Genomic DNA, 18,782 nt, shown 5'->3' with positions numbered 1-18,782 from the left:
CTCCCAACAAGACCACAAGAGACAGAGAGTAAGGCCCAGTCAAGGGGACTGGAGGAAATACTGCTGCTGTGGGCACACAGCAGATTCAGCTCTGTGTGCACACAGGTTATGGCTCTTCACTTGCCTCCTTCCACTTGCTCCTCCCTCCCCTAACCCACTGAATTTCAGTTATTTGTTCATTTAACTGAATGTGAAACATTCTCTTTAATGGCTATTTTGGGATCAGTTTGTCTAAGAGAATCACCATAATGAAGAGATGCAGCCCTGGCTTCCTTCCTCTGCCTTCTTTGGAGCATATAAACAGTAGCTGCAGAATGAAAAAAAGGAAGTGCCTTATTTATTTGATAGCTAAAGCCTGAGATAGGATCTTTTAGAATGACAACATCATTCAGAAATCCCTAGCAACCCGCTGGTGTTTCTGCTGTCAAATCCCTGTTCATACTTGGCAAGGCCCTAAGGAATAGCTAGTTCCTTCCCCCTGCCGTGGATGGGAAACCTGAAGCTCTGAGGAGGGAAGCTGCTCGCCCAAGGATGTAGTCAATCTATGACACAGCCAGGGTTGGAAACCCATTGGCAGGAATCTTTCTTAACTATATAAAATCTATACACCTTTGTATCTCGGCTTGTGCTGGTTATGTGCCCTTTGCCTCTCAGCTCCTATCCCTGCTCTGTGATGCTGGGGCCAGGAGTCTGCAAACTATGTTGCCTGGACTTCCTTGCTGAGTATCTTGATGTTTCTCTCTGACAGCACAGGGCAGTCATGGCTCTACCTCCAGCAACTTTCAGCGCACCCTGTATCACCTGTGGCATTCTCCAATTCAGAGGTCCAAGTACAGCCATGTAGTTTCTTCCTGTCTGAGATTTAAGCTTCAGCCATGCCCGACACCCTCCTCTAACTCTCAGTTTCTGGTAATCTTTTCATTTCTCTTCTTTTCCCTCAGTCTTAATGGTGGGAGCTACTTCCTGCAGTTACTCATATCTGGATTTTCTCGGCATTCCCTTTTTGCCTTCCCTTCCTTCTAACAACTGTGCAATCAAGTCCTTGTATAAATACATTACATTTGAAATAACTAGCATGGTTTCTGATCTTCAAACTAAACTACAACTGATGTGCTGCTAAAAGTTTTCACTTTCTGATTTTTTACAACTTTCTTCCTCTAACCATCCATAGAAATTCTGATGCCCAGAATATGGGGAGAGACATTAGCATTCATTAATTCAACAAATATTAACTTAAGATTGACTTTGGTTCCGAGACATGAGATTAAGGGATCCTTGTTGAAAAGGTATTTGAAGTCTTGAGGGGAGACAAGCAGTAAACAGGCAAGAATAGTGTAAGGTAATAAGGGCTGTGGGAGGTGTAAGCGCAGGGGATACGAAGAATATGAGAAAGGCCCTTAATCTAATTGATGGGCTTGTAAAATGTTTGGGAGGAATTCTCCAAGAAAGTTTCTAACTGAAACTTGAGGGATGAGTAAGAGTTTGCCAAACAAATTGGTGACTGTGGTGGTTTGCTATAAGAGATATTGTGGGCAGAAATGATAAGAACATGTCAGGGCCTGTTATAGGTTGAGTTTTGTCTCCCCAAAATTTGTAAGTTGAAGTTCCAACTCCCAGTACCTCACAGAGTGACCTTATTTGGAAATAGGACTGTTGCAGATGTAATTAAACTGAAATGAGGTCATACTGGAGTAAGGTGGATACTGACAGTAAGACTGGTGTCCTTATAAAAAGGGATACATTTGGAGACGGACACACACAGGAAAAATGACATGTGAAGATCAAGGAAGAAATTAAGGTGATGTATTTGTACTAAAGCTAAAGCATGCCAAAGATTGCCAGAAAACCACCAGAAGCTAGGAGGGAAGTCTGGAACGGATTCCCCTGCAGCCCTCAGTGGGAACCAGCCTTGCCAGTGAGAGGACTTTGATCTTGGACTTCTATCTTTCAGAACTGGGAGGCAATACATTTCTGTTGCTCAAGCTACTGAGTCCAGAGTCCTTTGTTTGGCAACCCTTGCCTAATATAGAACTAATATCGGGTACTATAAGTCTTGTTAGTAATATAGTATACTTAATGAACACTCATGCAACAGGCTCTGTTCTAAGTGAGGAATTAACTCATTTAATCTTTATGAAAACTCTAAGAGGTAGGTACTATTATTATCTCATTCTGACAAATAAGGCAATTGAGTACAAAGAGTTTAAATGACTTGGCCAAGGTTACACAGTTAAGAGGTGATACTATGAGGCTGGGCTTTGAGTCCATGCTGAGAATGAACATCTAACCATGGAAGTTAGGTTTCTTTTTTTTTCACCTAGAGAGCAAAGACTATCATTAGACAGTTTTAAAGTCGAGTTTTTTGAGGTGTAGTTTGCATACAGTAAAATTTACTCTCTTTAGATGTGTAGTTCTGTGGGTTTTGACAAATGCATACAATTGTGTAACCACCACCATTATGAGATGTGTAGCCACCACTGTTGGGGGGACGTTTCGGTTTCAGGGGAACAATGACATGATAGAAGTTTCCTTTCAGAAATACCACCTTGGCTACAATATGGAGAATGAATTGGAAGGGGGCAAGCATGGGGGCGGAGATGAAAGATGGTGGTGGCCTGGACTTTAGCAATGGTGGTGGACACAGAGAGAAGCGAGGAGATGGCAAATCTCTGTAAGAGGAAGAATCTGTGGACCTCAGAAACCATGTCTTGGATCAGATACAATCTGAATGACCCCAGATCATCTGAGATCTTTCAGTAAAGAGATTTTTAAACCTCATTAGCTGACACACCAGCAATAATGTCTCCTAACCTCTTGCTGCTCTTTTCCTGTAACCTACTCTGTCCAGGAGTCACTCAGTCAGGCTTAGAACAATTAGTAATTTCAATTGAACCTGAGCAAATTATATAATTTGAGGCTACTAGAGTATACTAAAATTACATCATGAAATTGGATTCATGATGAAAGGTTTACTGTCAAAGTGAGGGACGGGCTTAAACGCAGCTTCCGTATGCATCTGATTTAAATTTGAGGCATTTTTCAATAGTTATTGAATAGCCCAATAGCTGTCGCCCCTCTTGAGGCATTAACACCTTTAGTCCCAATTCCACATAGCCTGTGTGTACTCATTTCTTACTTCTTCCTTCTCATCATCCTGTTCTTTGCTCAGATCTCCCCTCCTTAGGGTGCCTTCACTGACCACCCCATATAGAATAGCCATCATCCTGCACCTGTCACTTTCAATCTCTTACCTTACTTTATTTTCTTCATGGGCTTTTCTCTTTCTTGAACTTTTAACCTGTTTATACTGTATGTCTCACCCCCGCAACATGCCTAAAATACAAGCTCCATGAGTATAGGAACTTTGTCTATGTTGATTATCATTATATTCTCAGTGTCTGGAATGGTCCTGGTGCAGAATGGGCACTCAGTAAATATTTGTGGAATGAATGAATAAAGGTATGATTCACTAAGGAAAAACCTCAACACCCAGTCACTTGGATTTGCAGATGAGGAAATTAAGGCCTAGGAAGGTGCAGAAATCTGCTTAAGGTTCCAAGTAGTTTGGCGGCTGGGCCCAGATGGCCCCTAAGTTCCCTGGTTCCCAGCCCAGACCTCTTTCCACTGTTTTATGGCTTCTCAAGCCTGTCCATCCCAGCACACAGAGAGGTTAAGAACATGGACCTCAAAAACCATCAGACCTTGGTTTAAATCTAAACTACCACTTGGGCAGGTGTTTCTTCTTTACTTTTCTGGACCTGTCAGATAAGTCAGGGATAAAATAAAACCTACCCAGTAGCATTGCTTAGGGCCTTAAATGGGATAATTCAGTCAAAGAACTTTATGCAGGGGGCCTAGCACAAAATAAATTCTCCCTAAGTATTAGATATTGCTATTCCTTCATGAGAACCACCAGCAGGCATATCTTTCCTACATTCTGGTGGACTAGAATAATTTATCATTTAAATTTTAATCTGTTGATGACAGCAAAGTACTAGGAAATATGTTAACATATGATGGAAAAAAGGGAAAAAGTGTTCTCCTGAAAGAGGGGGAGACATGCATATGGAAAGAACTAGTCTCTTCCTTGTTAAATCCAGTTTTCCTCATCTGTAGAGTGGAGGGCTTCTCCATAATCTCTGTGATGCTGTCTGTGTCTGGCATCCTGTGATTCATCCCCTGAAAATAGAATGAGGTTAAAATGGCTCATGCTTAGTATGGGTGAGAAGGTGAAGGAAGGTAACCTAGCATGTGAACCTCTCCTTTTCCCCTCTAGGAGTAGTGGATTGCTTTGAAATTCCTTTCTTTCCTAATAAGTAGTCACTGCATGCCTACTGTGTCCTGAGCCCTGTGATGAGTATGGAAATGGCTTTGTCTATGAGAATCTGAATGGAGGGCTTTCCCCAGCTTCTTTCAGGGACAAGAATGCTCTCTTGACCACCGTATTAGTTTCCTCAGGATGCCATAAACTGGGCAGCTTAAAATAACAAAAATTTATTATCTCAGAGTTCTGGAGGCTAGAAGTTCAAAATCAAAAGTGTCAGCAGGGTTGATTCCTTCCTCAGACTTTGAGGAAGAATATGTCCCTCTCTCTTCTCACCTAGGTGGTTTTCTGGCAATCTTTGGCATTCCTTGACTTGAAGATACCTCACCTCGATCTCCGCCTTCACCTGCAAATGGTGTGTGTGTCCACCCATGTGTCCAAATTTCCCTTTTTATAATAACTGGTGGTCATATTGCTTTGGGTCCTTCCTAACGACCTTACCTTAACTTCCTCATGGGCGAAGACCCCGCTGCCAAATAAGGTCACATTCACAGGTACTGGTGAGTCAGGACTTCAGCTTCTTTTGTGGCAGACACAACTCAAACTGTAACAAACACCCTCCTAGCCTTAAATAGCAACCCTCCAGAGGGGCCAAAATATGTTCTCTTGGCTTTGACTTCCTGTGGGATTAGACTCAGCTCCTGAATACCATGAGCCCATGAGTAAAGCCCGAGATTCCATTTGTGTTTCTGGCAGTCACCTCCTATCATGGGCTCATGTTAAGCTTGTGGTCAATTAAAAGGCCCAGATTTCTTTCCTATTAGTTGACAAACCAGTTCATCACACCCAGTGCTTAAACAGCTGACTTTGCACAGATTCCTGAACGATTAATTCTTGAATGGCTCGAGTTGGTATCATGAGAACTTGAGTTATTGACAACTTTGAGTCCATAAAATTTCTTTAGTTGTCATTTCTCCGTGGCCCCAGAACCCAGCTAGAGGGCTGTTCTGTTTAAGTGATCAGTCCCATTAGCCATAGGCCTGTAGCTCCTTGTGAGCAATCTGTCCCAGCACTGGAGGCTTATTTTTAGGTGTCCTCAGGCCCAGGCACTGGAGGTCCTCTGACAGGGCTGGAATGAAGGTGAGGTAAGTGAGGCACTTGCTTTGGGCACAAATTAATGCAATGTATCCACGATGAGCAAGATATCCAAATTTTAAATAAGGCTAGGCTCCAGCAGAGGTAAAATTAGGCTGAGGTCAGCAAGGTGAATCATGCAAATACAAGGTTGGATTTTTTTTCATTATGGATATTTTGTATTAATTTTGATTTTTAAAAATACTGCATGAAAATATTATCTCAGTGTCCCCTTAAAATCTGCACTTGAGGTGAGTGCCTCACTCAACCCACCCTGGTCCTGGCTTTTGATCCTGGTGTGGATTCTGATGGGGCCAAGCTGAGTCTGGGATCAGCCTCATAACTGAGTGTCAGGACACCTGGGTCTCACCCAAGTTCTACTGCTAATTACCTGGGTATCATTGAGTAAGTTACTTCCCCTTGATGGGCCTCAGTTTCTTCAGATGAAAAATTATGTGGCTAGACTGTGATTTTATGGTACAAACTAATCACAAGATTCTGTGATGTTAACTGGAGCTGGCTGGGCAGGTCAGGGGACTCCCCACTCTGATCCCATCTCTGCTATTCACTGACTGTGAGACCCTGGGCAAGTCACTTCCCGGTTAGACACAGACAGACTTTCTTCTCTCCGCTTGCTTGGATGCAATTGAAATGACCTGCAAGGCTCTTTTGAACTCTGTATTTCTCTGATCCCCTTTTCTGCTTAAATGTACACAAGACTATCCAAGCACCACAAAGTACTGGCAGCGAGGCGCTAGTTATAAGCAATCACATTTTGTCAAAGGGACTTACTCAAGAGCAAAGTTAGTTATTTGGCAAGAAGTTAGGAAGGCTTCTCTACCGGGAAAGAGAATTTAATGTCAAACAGGCACTATCTAACAATTGTTTAATTTTGAAACACCCTCATTAGAAACTTGAGCTAGTGTATTTTGCAGTTGAAGAGGAAAGTACAGATCAGGGTACTGTATTTTTCATTGACATTTTGGCATTTCATCCAGTGATGTGGGGAGGGCCCTCGTGGAAGCCGGGTGTGAGAGCTGTGTACCCTTGAGAAAGGCTCCCACTGCTTTGGAATTCTTTTTCTCCTGTGGAATAGGGACAATGAGACCTGCTCATGGGGCTGCTGCAGAAATCAAAGTCTAAGTAGATGTGAAAGTGCAGTTTAAGCTAAAGGGTTCACATGGGTTATGAAATCTCACTCAAAATTACTGGAGGGCAATTTGAAAATGCATATCAAATATGTTTAAAATGACTCAGCGATTCAACCTCCAGGTATTATGTCTGGGGAACTGATTAAGAATATGGACAAATACATAGTTGCTGTATATTTATTGCATCATTCTTATAATGAAAACAAACTAGCAAAAATAAGCTTACTGGTGGAATAACAGAGGCTTGGTTGAGCGTATTTCAATAGCTCCATTTGACAGAATATTATGCAGATGTTGAGATGACTTCCTGAAGGCATATTTATTGACATGGGTGCTCAGAACATACTGCTGAGTGAAAATTACAAAGTAGTATATATAATGTAAGCCTATTTTTATAAAAATACACCTGGGTTATCTTTGGGTGGTGGTATGATAAACTTTTTTTGGTTTTGTCTGCATTTTATGATTTTTCTACAATGAACTTATGTGACATAACAGTTTTTAAAAACTATCATAAAAACAAGTAGAGATACATCCAAGTATAATTGCTCTTTTGAAAGTAATATTGATCTCATGTTAAAAACAAGTTAACAAAGATCAGAGGTTGCTATGTTTTTTTTATTTTTGGGAAATGATATGGTGTGTAATCCTGATCTGGAAGATTATTTTCGTTTTGCCCAGAGTTTCCTAGCCCATATTCTTTTGCTGAGTCCTCTGCACATACTCATTTATTGATTCATTTACTCACTCTTGCATTCGTCTTGCCAACATTTATTGATCACTTACTATGTCCTGGATAATGGGCTAAATACTACAATTAGTGCTGCAGTATGGGTGCATAATGATTGCTTCACCTCCTCTTCCAATTCCTTCTCAATTTCCCCAACACGAACTTCAACTATGTCCAGAGCTCCTAGCCTTGGATTCATTATTCATTCCCCCCCACATCCAGTTTGTCATAGTTGCTGCTGCTGACCACCTCTGGCTCCCCCGCACCCTCTGCCCATGAATACCACTCACTCCAGGTTCCTAATTTTATTCCTTCCTCTTCACTTTCACAACCACACCTTGGTACAAGTCTTGACACTTCCTTCTCCAGGTCATCTCATCTAGCAACCTCTAAGCTTTTTGTGATCATACACTTATCCCTGTCCACAACATTAAAAAAAATTTTTTTTTTATTGAAGTATAGTTGGTTTGCAATGTTCTGTTAATTTCTGGTGTGCAGCATAGTATCCACAACATTTTTGAACATCCAAGCCCAGTGTATATATTTATAAATCATAATATACGTGCCACTCTCAATCCATGTATTAAGTATTAGAGTATTAATTTATTTATGTTTTTTTTGAAACAACATAAATATAAACAGACATAATATTTTCTTCCCACACTCCTGTGGATCATCTTGCAAACTTCCTTGAACATTTGGAGACCTCTGTTCTATGCTACAGTTCTAAACAGGACAGCAAAAGTGACCTTTTCATGTTTTTACTTGTTACAAACTTGATCAAACTCTGATAAGTTTACATTGGCCTCACATCAACCCCAAATGCCTGGTCCCTTATTTCAACATCTATTACTCATTACATCTCTGTTTTCATCTCAAAATAGGTCGTAGCTGGTATCAAGCTGAAGTTGTTACACTGAGGTTTCCCAATGTGTGTTTTATGTGAAAAGTCCTGCAGTTGAATAACGTTGGGGGATCCCTGTCAGAGTCCACATGCACCCTCAAGGTTCTGCGAAAGCCCCAGTAAAGCGGGAAGAGGGAAGCAGAGCATTTCCCAGGCCGACTTGACCCTGTATTGTGTGACTTTTATTCACACACATTGAAACTAGTGGTAGCATAAGATTCCTTGGGAAATGCTAATTTGCACAGCTTAGTGACTTCTGCCTACGTCACCACATATGTATTTGCCATCACCAAGAATGGCCTCCTCCTTCCTATGAACCAAGCTGCCCTCCTTTCACTGGGATCCTCATTCATCCCTTAGTGAAATCATCCCGGATGAACTGTGACAAGCCACGAAACTCCAGCTCTTTCAGCAGTCACCCAGTCTCTCATGAATAGCTCTGTGTAACAACCAGCTGCACAGTAGTCTTTTAAAAGCATAGGTCATACGTGTGATTCCTCTGCTCAGAGATGTCTGATGTTTCCTAAAACTTGCAGAAGAAAATACGTACTCCCCAGAGTCTAATGATCTGCCCTACCTGCTTCTCTGACCTAATTTCCACCCCCTTTTTACATCTTCCCAGTTACACCGGCCTTCCCTCAAAGATGGCACACTCACTCTTGTTTTGGGGCCTTTGCACTTGCTCTCCCCTTCGTGGGATGCTGTTAGTCCAGAACCCCAGGCGGTTCACTCCCTTTCTTTGCTCAGGATTCTCTCACAGATCACCTTCCCAGTGAGGTCACCCTCGACCTCTGGACCTCAAGCCCCATTTCCTTCATGGACTATTTTCTTACCCCCTGCTCTGCTGCTTTTTCTCCATAGTCTTACCAGTACTTCCTATACGGCATACAATCATTATTTAATTTATTTATTGTCTTCTTCTCCCATCAGAAGGTGAGACCCAAACGGGAAGGGAATTCACTTGCCTTCTTCATCACTCTATCCCCAGAGCCTGGAAGAATGGATGCCACATAGTAGGAATTCAGGAAATACCTGTGGAATAAGTGAATAAATAAAAATGGTTAGTTGAGGTTCAAATTCTGGTTGTTTGCATGATTTCATTGAGTAACACGGCCTCTATTCATGTTTCTCTCCCACAGGGTTAATTGTTTTAATAAATAGGGCCGCTTGATTATTTTTATTATTACACTCATCTCAGTAACCCGACACTAAACTGTAACTTTGAGAAGACAGGAACAGTATTTTATTTATCATTCCATAGCCCGTTGGCACAAGCAAAGGACACATAAAGGGCACTGGAGGCTAGCTACCTTCTAGTTCTGATTGGCAGAACTCATTAAAACTTTGAGATACATTGCTTTCTTTAGAGTATTTCAGTTTGATAGTAATGAAAACTTTATCATGCTTTTTATTATTTTTCAAGGAAAAATGCAATTTTACCCTTCATCATACTAACTTTGTTTCTTATGAAGAATCTATGCAGTCTCAGTGGCTTCTGAATGTAGTTGTAGGTGCTATTTGTTGTTTGTACTGAGCTTTAGGCATGTTCTGGTTTGCAGGCAGTGGGACAGCGACACTGAGGCTGAGAAAACCTTGGGCTACACACTTACCTGACTTCTTAAAGTTACCTACAGTCACTTTAAGGAGTCTGTAGGTCTTGAGTAAGTTTTTTGGGGAAAAAAAGGAGATGGGAGGCCTTAATAAATGTTGAGCTGAATTCACTGGTAAACAGAAGTGTGTCCAGCTCTCATATTCATTTCTGGTGTGACAATGGGAAAATCACTTAACCTCTTCTGCAAAGTGGGTATAATGAAAGTACTTACTGCTTGTAGCTATTATGAAGATTAAATGAACAATGTGTGTAAGATGTTTGGCACAGCAGAAGATACTATTTGTTCATTTAATTGTTTTTTTTTTTCCAGCACTGACTTCATTGCCTAGCACATAATAAGGATGGAGAAAATGTTAGCTGATATAATTCTTTAATCAGATACCTCCTTTTTCCTAAACTTGTGACTGATTCTTTATCAATCAACCAGTACATATTTTCAGAGTTTTTTTTTTTTCTTTCTGTTTTTGGAACTCTATAAGGCACTGTAAGAGGATGTGTAGACATATGAGATATAGACTTGAGATGCTTGTAAGTCAGGGAGAAAACATAAATGCATAATAATGTTGAAAACTAGGAAGACTATGAGACTTGAAAATGGACTGTACATGGTAAGAGACACCTGAATAAGTCATGCTTTGAGGGATAGATACAGGGAGAGGAAAGGGCTCTCCAAGGATGGAGAACACAGAGAGGACAGGGGCAAGGTCAGACAGGGAGGGTGATGAAGGAAGGGAGATCCACAGCAAGGCAGACAGTCAGACATGCAAGGAAGATGTAAAGCCAGGGAGGCGGTAGAGAAGAATCATGGGTCTTGGTGACTATGAGCGAGTCAAGTAGAGGCACAGGAGAAAGACGACTCTCAGGTTTTCAGCCTGGGCTACCTGTAGGGGTGGTGTTGTCTGTTACCGAGATGGGGGTCCAAGAGGAGGAGTGAAGAGGGGGTCAATGGTGCTGTGAAGGGGAAGAGTGGCTCTGGGACTAGGTTCCTGCGGAAGATTGGAAAAGTGAAGAAATGGAGGATGTAGCTTAAGGAAAAAAAAGAGAGAGAGAGAGAGAGATCTTTCCCTAGAGATGTGAGGAGAGATGGAAGGAGGGTAATACAAATGATTGAGTCAGATGTGCCTAGTACAGTGCTAACATATAACGTGCCCTGTGCCAGTTATCTCCTTTAATCCTCATGGTGGTTCTATGAGGCAGTTTCTTTGAGGCTTACATAATGGTCAGATAATAAAAGTTGCTTGTCCAGGGTCACACAGCCCCTAAGAGCAGAGACTAGGTTTAAATTCAGAAAGTTAGACACTGGAAACTTCTCCCCAGACCTTATGCTACTCGGTTGTCCAAGGACAAGGAGGGCTGTGACTCATGCAGGAGGGAGGCTGGGGTTAAAGCAAAAGTAAGCCATAGGCTGAGAGAAAAACTAGGAAGTGGGGCTGGAGAGAAAGGAGAGGGTAGTGTCCTGTGGGGTGACTTGAGGACTGAAGGAAAGAAAAGTTCAGAAAAAGCACTATGGAAAAATATGTTAGGGAGAAAAATGAGAAAGAAATAAGAGGCCTGACTCAGAGCAGCAAGAGGATCTGTTCACAGTGGGCAGAGAAATTCTTTGAAGTGAAGCCTGGATCAACACGGGGAGGCTTTTGTCCGCATCACCAGGGCAGCTCCGTAGAGTTCAGGGAAGGAGTTGTCAGTCTTCCTCCTCTAGGCTGAACACCACTCTTTCCTGAGTGGGTAATTCTGAGGTCTGATGTCTGCTTAGGGTGCAGTAAAGCTGTGGCTCTCTATCAAAGCAGGGTCCTCAGTGGGTCTGAGAGGCAGAGCAGACCGAGGTTCAAACTCAGCTCCTCCACTTACCAGCTGTGGAGCCAGAAATCCTCGTGTCTCAGTTCCCATAACTACCCAGTGCCCACTTCAGAAGAGTGGTGTTAGCATTAAGTAAAGTTTCTAATGTCGGCTGCTGCAACTTCCCTAACATATGTATTATAGTCTGACAACCATAAATGGCTACACCAGATAAAGGAAAAGGTTCAAAACATGGCTATTGGTTTAAAAAGAATTATGTTCCAAAAGACTGTATACAAGCTACAGAGTTTTAGGCATTATGTAGATAACAGATGTTACCATAGATAACAGACTACTTGCTATGAGCCAAGTAATGATTTTACACTAGGCTCTTTGGGTTAGTTTTGGCTTGTCCTTTGGCCATTCTGTCATTCTCTTATTCACTTTTCACTGAATGACACTTAGCAGTTTATACAAAGTGTTTCATTATCTCATTTCATTTTTAAAGCAAATCTTTCAAGTAGATGCTCTTATTACTCCCATATTATAGATGAAGAAGACTGAGGCTTACATACAGGATGTGATTTCCTCAAGGCCACATAGATTGTTTATCTCCAAAATCTGTCTTTTTTCAAATGTGACAAATATTCTGCTACCCATTCCCCTACAGAACTATTGTGTTGATAAAATAAGAGATGATTATGCCATAACCACGTGAAAAGTACTATAGTAGGGTAAGGGGTTTGGGAAACAAGGATGGAGGGCAGAGGAAACCAGGATGACTTGACTTGGAATCCTGGCTCTGCCCACTTGGGCATCTCTTTTGAAAAGTTGACCTCTTCTAAACTCCATTTCCAGTTGCTTGTCATCTCTGTCCCTTAGCTTCTGAAAACATAAAATAACCATTTTTACTCATGGGGTTGTGATGAGGATTAAAAAGGATAGTACATCTGAGTGTTGACGCTAGCCTGAAACATTAATTATGAATTACTTCCTCTTTTATTTCATGCAATCTCTCAGCTGATCCACAAACTACCTGTTTATCTTTAACGCAAGGAGGACCCTTCTCTCGCCATCTTGTCATAGAATAGTAAAATTCCCTAAAGTCTTTTGTTTTAGTGGTCAGAAAGTGAAGACTGAGTCACAAAGTCTGTTTCCAAGGTGAGTCACTTTGTAGCTAGCATTCTGCCTCGTAAGAGTCAGCTGGGGAAGAAGGGAGACCCATTGGCCGGGTAGGGGCTAGGGATGGGACTTCTGCTTTCCGTGGAGAGTAGATCTATAAAGGCCAAGTGGTGTTTCACTGCATTAATCATTTCCCTTTAGCACTGCTTCCATTGTTTTCATGTTCCTAGCTCCTTTCTTTTTACTCCTCAAAGAACCTGCTCTTAGAAACATCAGCTATCTTTGCTGTGTGACCTCAGCTTCATGTCTTCCACTCTCTGGGCCTCATTCTCATTTGTTAAGTGGTGGGATTGTGTCTTATATCCCTCAGGTTCATTCTTCTTTCGCATTCAGACCCTCTGGGGTGGAGGATGGAGATTCAGGTGTGTTCTTCCTGTGCCAAGGAGAAAGCATGATACAATCATCACGCCCATCTTTTCCTGGATCCTGACACATCATCCTGTAATTTCTGACTGGCTCCCAGGACACCTCATGCCAGCTAGTTGTTTTCCATCCTGCCTACAGCTCTGCCATCCTGCTGGCATGGGGAAAATAGTGCTGGTGCTAGAGAGATCTAGAATTTTCAAGGGGACCAAATACCCCAAGGGCCACTTACTTGCTTCTCTAAGGCTCCAAGTGACAGCTTAGGAACCAGAGGGATGGCTTCAAACTCAAACAAAACCATTGGTCAAGAGTCACTTCCCATTTATGGGTGGTTGTTGTGGTTACCAAAGAGACAGACATATATGGAATTGTATTTTCCCCCCTCTCTCTCAAGTTTTTAATAGTGAGGTGGGGCCATTCTGGTATTAGCTTAGAGCAATGAGTCACTGAGTACAAGGCATGTTTCTATTTGTCTTAGCATTTTATTATTATCATTGAAGTGTTTGACGCCTAGCTCCACCACTTTTTCTCCTCTGGATGGCCTCCGTGTTCTCATATGCGTCATGGAATGATGAGCAATGGCTACGTAGATGTTCAGTAATGGAAGACGTACCTGTTGAAGTTATGCCAGCATTCTGCATTGATGATCGGTTTGCAGGTTTATAATAGTTGAAAAGACTGGAGAATTTTCGGAAAGGGGCAGATGGAGAGAACACTGAATCGGGAATCAGGAGTTTAAGCTCAGTTATTAACCATGATATAAATTTGGGTCAGTGATTTCACTACTTTAAGAGATCAGATTGATTAGGATAGATAAAGAAAATAAAGTTCATCTAGTTTGCCAGAATCAGCTAATTGGTAGTTGCTGTCTGATGTGGGATGCTGAGAATTATGGGGTCTGATTTGGGCTCCGGGGAAGAAGATCCTTTGGGAAAGTGACAGTACTGGGTCTCTGTATGCAGAGCACTGGGTCCCCCACTGGCTCCAGGGGTAAGAGTGTCAGGGGAGCGGGGTGTCTGCCATTCAGGCTCTAGATGGTCTCTAACGTCCCATTTAGCTCCAAACATTTCATAATTAGATATTAAAGAAAATAAACCTGTCCCAGATCTGTCATCACTTCAGTTTTCTCACCAAGGTCTTGATCACCAAGGCATCTAATTGTCAAATATAGCTACATTACTGGAAAAGTGAATGTCTCTGGGACTTCTGTTACTTTCACAACACACATTAGATATGAGTAGAAGTTCCAAATAAGAACTATAAGAACTTCAAGTCACCATAAAAGAGATGTCCCCTAAAATTCTCAAGGAGACTGAACATGGGATGGGTGAACATTGTGTGCAGTTTTGAAAAAAAAAGTGTGTTCACAATACTTACTTTCATATTATAAACTGAAAAAGAAAAACCCTCCCCACCTCCCCTCCTCCCCCAACCCTTTCATATCTTGGCTCATGTTTGGAGCTTGTATTTAGAAGGGGTAAGAAATATTGCCAGTCATAAAGTTGAGGCAGCTTTTTGAGAAGAGTAAAATGATGTTTGGATGCAGAGAGGGGGAGCTGGCTTGACAGAAAGTGATGTAGGAGTCTTTGATAAACATAAGCTCTAATAAACCAACTGAATTTTTGGACTGCAAAAAAGCTGAGCTAATCTTTGGCTAAATTAATGGAAGTACAATGAGTGTACAGTTTCTCCATACTTTAACACATCCACATATGGGCAATTGCACTCTGAGCATCACGTGATCAGGATGGTGAGATGTTTGGAACGATGTGTGATGATGATGATGCACAATTGGAGAGTCCGGGAGAAGAAAGCTGGGGAGCCACCAGTTTATTAGTTCACTCTGGGTGTCTCCCATCTCAGCTGTCACTGCACAGCCCCATTTCCTCCTTCTACAGTTGGGATTCCTCCATAGTGATGTAGGCTGGGTTTTCTGGAAAAGCGGACTCTAAGGTGGAGATTTGTTTGGAGTGTTTTTCGAAACAACATTTGTGGAGGAGTGAAGGAGGTGGGATTGGGTGGAGGGACATGTTGGGATACTCTGCTCTCATAACAGAGGCATCAGTCCACTTACCCTGTGGGGGGATCTGAAGCCGGGAGAGCTCTTCAGGGTTGTCCTGGATTCAGACACACGAGCCAGAGCTTTACATTTCACAGTCACTGCATGTGGGCTTGGCTACACCTGGAGAGGGCATAAGCATGTTCAGGGCAGTTCCCTTTGCTCAGAGGAAAGACTCAGTTGTGAGCCTCCAGTAGGCAACGCTCATGATACTTGAAGCAGTAAATGCAATTTATCAGTCCTGAATATGGTGGCATATCTGTTGGCCCATCACAGCATCCACTACAATGAGGTCAAAGACATGGCCATCAGTGGCCCTAGATTTATATTTTCCTAGCCCCATGGCTTCAGAGAGAAGATTCTCAATTCTGGCTTTAGTTTTAAAAAAAATCTTGGAGAAGTACTCTGACTGGATTGGCTTGGATCAACAACTCTGGCCAGAAGTTGAGGAATTGTGATTGATCTTGAATCTGGTTGACCATTATGGCAAAGTGGATGGGACTGGTTAGCAAAAGAAAGAATGACAGCTCTACTGTCGGGGGCAGCCAGCTTTTGTCACCTTACCTGTCCTGGGAATGAGGGCGCTCACTGGTTCTGTGTAGCATGAGAAGGTGAAAAGAGAGTGAGTTCAGCTCCGTGGGAAGTTAATTCTCTTTTAGTAATTAAAAATACTTTCTGTGGGGAAGAAGCTCCCACAACTGGAAACATTTCAGCAAAGGCCATATGTCTTTCTTTCCAGTACTCTGTAGAGAGATTTTCTGTATTTGGATTGCAGCAGAATTACATGAAGAGCTTTAAAGTGATTCTGATTGCTGGGCTCTGTTATTAGAAATTCTGATTCAATAGGTCTGGGATGAGGAGTCCATTCTAGGACTCTGTATGTTGTAAAATCTTCCCATTGGATTCTCATATGCCTACCAGGTTTGGAAACCACAGCACATGAAGCAGATATTAGTAAAACTGCTCTGGTTGAATTATTTGTGTGTTTGAAGCACCAGAGGGAAGTGTGGGTGGCAGGTAGAGACAAAGGAACTGAGTTTGCCTGTCCACTTTCTCACCCCTTTCTCCCAAAGGTGATCCTCAAGCCATCTCTGTGGGACAGAATTTAAAATCCACTAAACTGAATTTTTAGACTGTCTTCCAACTTTACAAACTCATTGATATTCAAGGTAAAGCAGTAAGTTTGTTCATTTTTACTCCCTGTTTCAGATATGTGCAGGCATTTCTGGACTGAGACTTGAAAAGAAGTTTATTAGAACTGTCTTACTTATAAATGCTTCCTCAGCCTTGCATAAGGCATAGCTAATTGTGGGCCCAAGAGTTAAGAAAGCAAAGCAAGTTACCTTTGCAAACTCTAGACTCATGACTGGTCTCTTCTGATTTAGCAGAGGAGATCATTTAGGAGTAGCCACACATATTCTTTCTTCTTAAAAAAACGTATGTGCTTACATAACACGACAAGGGGATGAAAAAAAACAAAGCATCTTTGAAGTTATTAGCCCCTTGTCTTTGATTTCTTCCTATAATTGTCAGTGTGCAAAAGGAGATTTTATTCAGTCCTAATCCTTAGGATTATGCAGTCTCTTTATTTTTTCACTTGGCATTATCTTTATACACATCTTTATGGCCCTTATAGTCCTTTTCATGGCTACATAGTATTTCATTGCTTTAATGTGCCACAGTAGATTTCATTTTACTCTAATTTGGGGCATTTGGGTAGTTTTCATTTTCTCAGGATGCATGTATCACGTTGCTATGTACCATCTAGTACCTGACCTCACCTGTAACTGCTCTACCTCCAGAATTCCTAACTCTGACTCTCCTTTCCCTGACTACTACAAGTTCTCTCTCAGTTCCCTCAGTCCTCTCACCTGTGATCCAGTGACCTGCCAGTCTGTCTCATCTACCTACTTGCTTTTTTCATTACAACTGAGGAGCTTCTGGTTACTATTGCTATGTAAGGTTTTCAGCTTTAGTATGTTAGGATTGCTCAAGAAATGTCTGCCATTGTGATAATGACTGTGATGATGATCGTAATTATTGAATTCAGGGCCAGGGTCTTACTCATCATTACCCAATTCACTTCCCAAGAGTGTCTGAGTCACAGACGTCATTCCATAGTTATTTGCTCAATGAGTAGATGATTTTAATATTAATTTTTTTAATCAAATGTTCTTTTGCATGTTAAATAACAATCCATTTTACCTTTTTTTAATATTAAAATATCATAATTCCTGAAGGATAGAAAACATATCTTATTTTTCCTTTTATTTCCAGTACCCGTCTGATTTCTGTCAAAGGTTGATAGAGAATTTTGTCAGAAGTCTTTCTGATAGTTTTTGCTTTCCTTTACTTTCCTTGCATTAGTATTTTTCTTTGAATTTTTCCAGTTTTTCTATGATAGGATAAAATGTGTTTAATCACAGAAAATAATTATCTTACCATATGGATGAATCCTATATGCATAGATTCAATTTAGAATAGTTTCATAATAAAATGAATTGCTTATAACAATTTTCTTGTTATTTAAGAACATGGAGTTTTTTAAATGAAAATTTGAATGAAAAATTACCGGTAATACTAACTATCTTTTCCCTTGGTTTCTTGGTAAGTTTAGACCTCTTATTTCTTTTTTGGTCACTTTTGGTCATTTCTGGTTTTATAAAGGCTCACCCATGTTACTGAAAATTCAAATATATTAGCATGACATTGTGGATAATACTAAAAATAACTTCGTAAGGCACTTTTTCCAAAGTCATAATACATGCATACAGTTTAAAAATTCAAGCTATAGTTTACAATGAAAAATAACAGTCCTCTGCCCTAGTCATTTAAATCTTAGCTCCAATTCCTAGAGCCAACCACTTTCAACTCTTATAACTGCAGCCTCTGTTATCTATCTTAGTATTTCTGAATGGCCAGAAACTTCTTACCCTGCCATTGGTCTTTCTAGTATTCTGCCTGTGTTTTGGTTCTGTCCTTTTCTCACACTCAGAAATCCTGGGACCCCAGTTCCTAGATGGATGGTTCCACAGCCACTACTCCCTCCTTCCAAGATTTTGCTGGTCTCCCATGGTGGAGACATGTATTCTCCCCTCTTCTCCTCTTTTTGCCCTTGTTGACTTATTACTTTGAAGGAATATCTTGTACTGTCTATTTAGTGGGCTTCAGGAGGGTGGAGACATAAATCATATTCACAACCTACCATGCTTAACTAATAGTCTCTAATAACTTTTTAAAAAATCCAATTAATTAATAAATTAATTAATCATAATAGATAGACTTGTCTCAGTGCTCAAAATTCAAAAGGAATAAAAAAATTTTAGATTGAAAACACTCCTGTTACCATGGTCCCTGGCCAACCAGATCTCTGCAACCAATGTCAATGGTTTCTTGGACAGCTTTCAAGAGATACATCATGCATGTATGTGCAAATATATACTTATGTTACTTAGACCCTCTGTACAGAGTTTGCACACTTCTTTGTTCCCCTCACTTAGCAATGTATCTTGGAGAATATTTTTTGTCTTTATATAGAAAGCTTTCTCATTTTTTAGTGACTGCATAATATACCATGATTTATTTAAGCAGTTCCCTGTTAATGTTC

At 41.2% G+C, this 18,782-nt stretch overlaps 1 protein-coding gene across 2 annotated transcripts in view; it reads left to right on the top strand.

The window, feature by feature from the left end:
* Positions 1-18,782, top strand: part of HTR4 (5-hydroxytryptamine receptor 4) — a 371,144-nt gene that overhangs the window by 101,144 nt on the left and 251,218 nt on the right. For both annotated transcript variants that reach the window (XM_010989466.3, XM_010989465.3), the window contains exon 2: positions 16,249-16,344. The gene's annotated coding sequence lies outside the window, so the exon portion shown is untranslated. The remainder of the gene's footprint in view (positions 1-16,248; positions 16,345-18,782) is intronic.

Source organism: Camelus dromedarius, chromosome 3, assembly GCF_036321535.1.
Source record: "Camelus dromedarius isolate mCamDro1 chromosome 3, mCamDro1.pat, whole genome shotgun sequence".
Taxonomy (NCBI): domain Eukaryota; kingdom Metazoa; phylum Chordata; class Mammalia; order Artiodactyla; family Camelidae; genus Camelus; species Camelus dromedarius.
The sequence above is the reverse complement of the archived record's forward strand: the minus strand, read 5'-3'. Positions and strand labels throughout refer to the sequence as shown.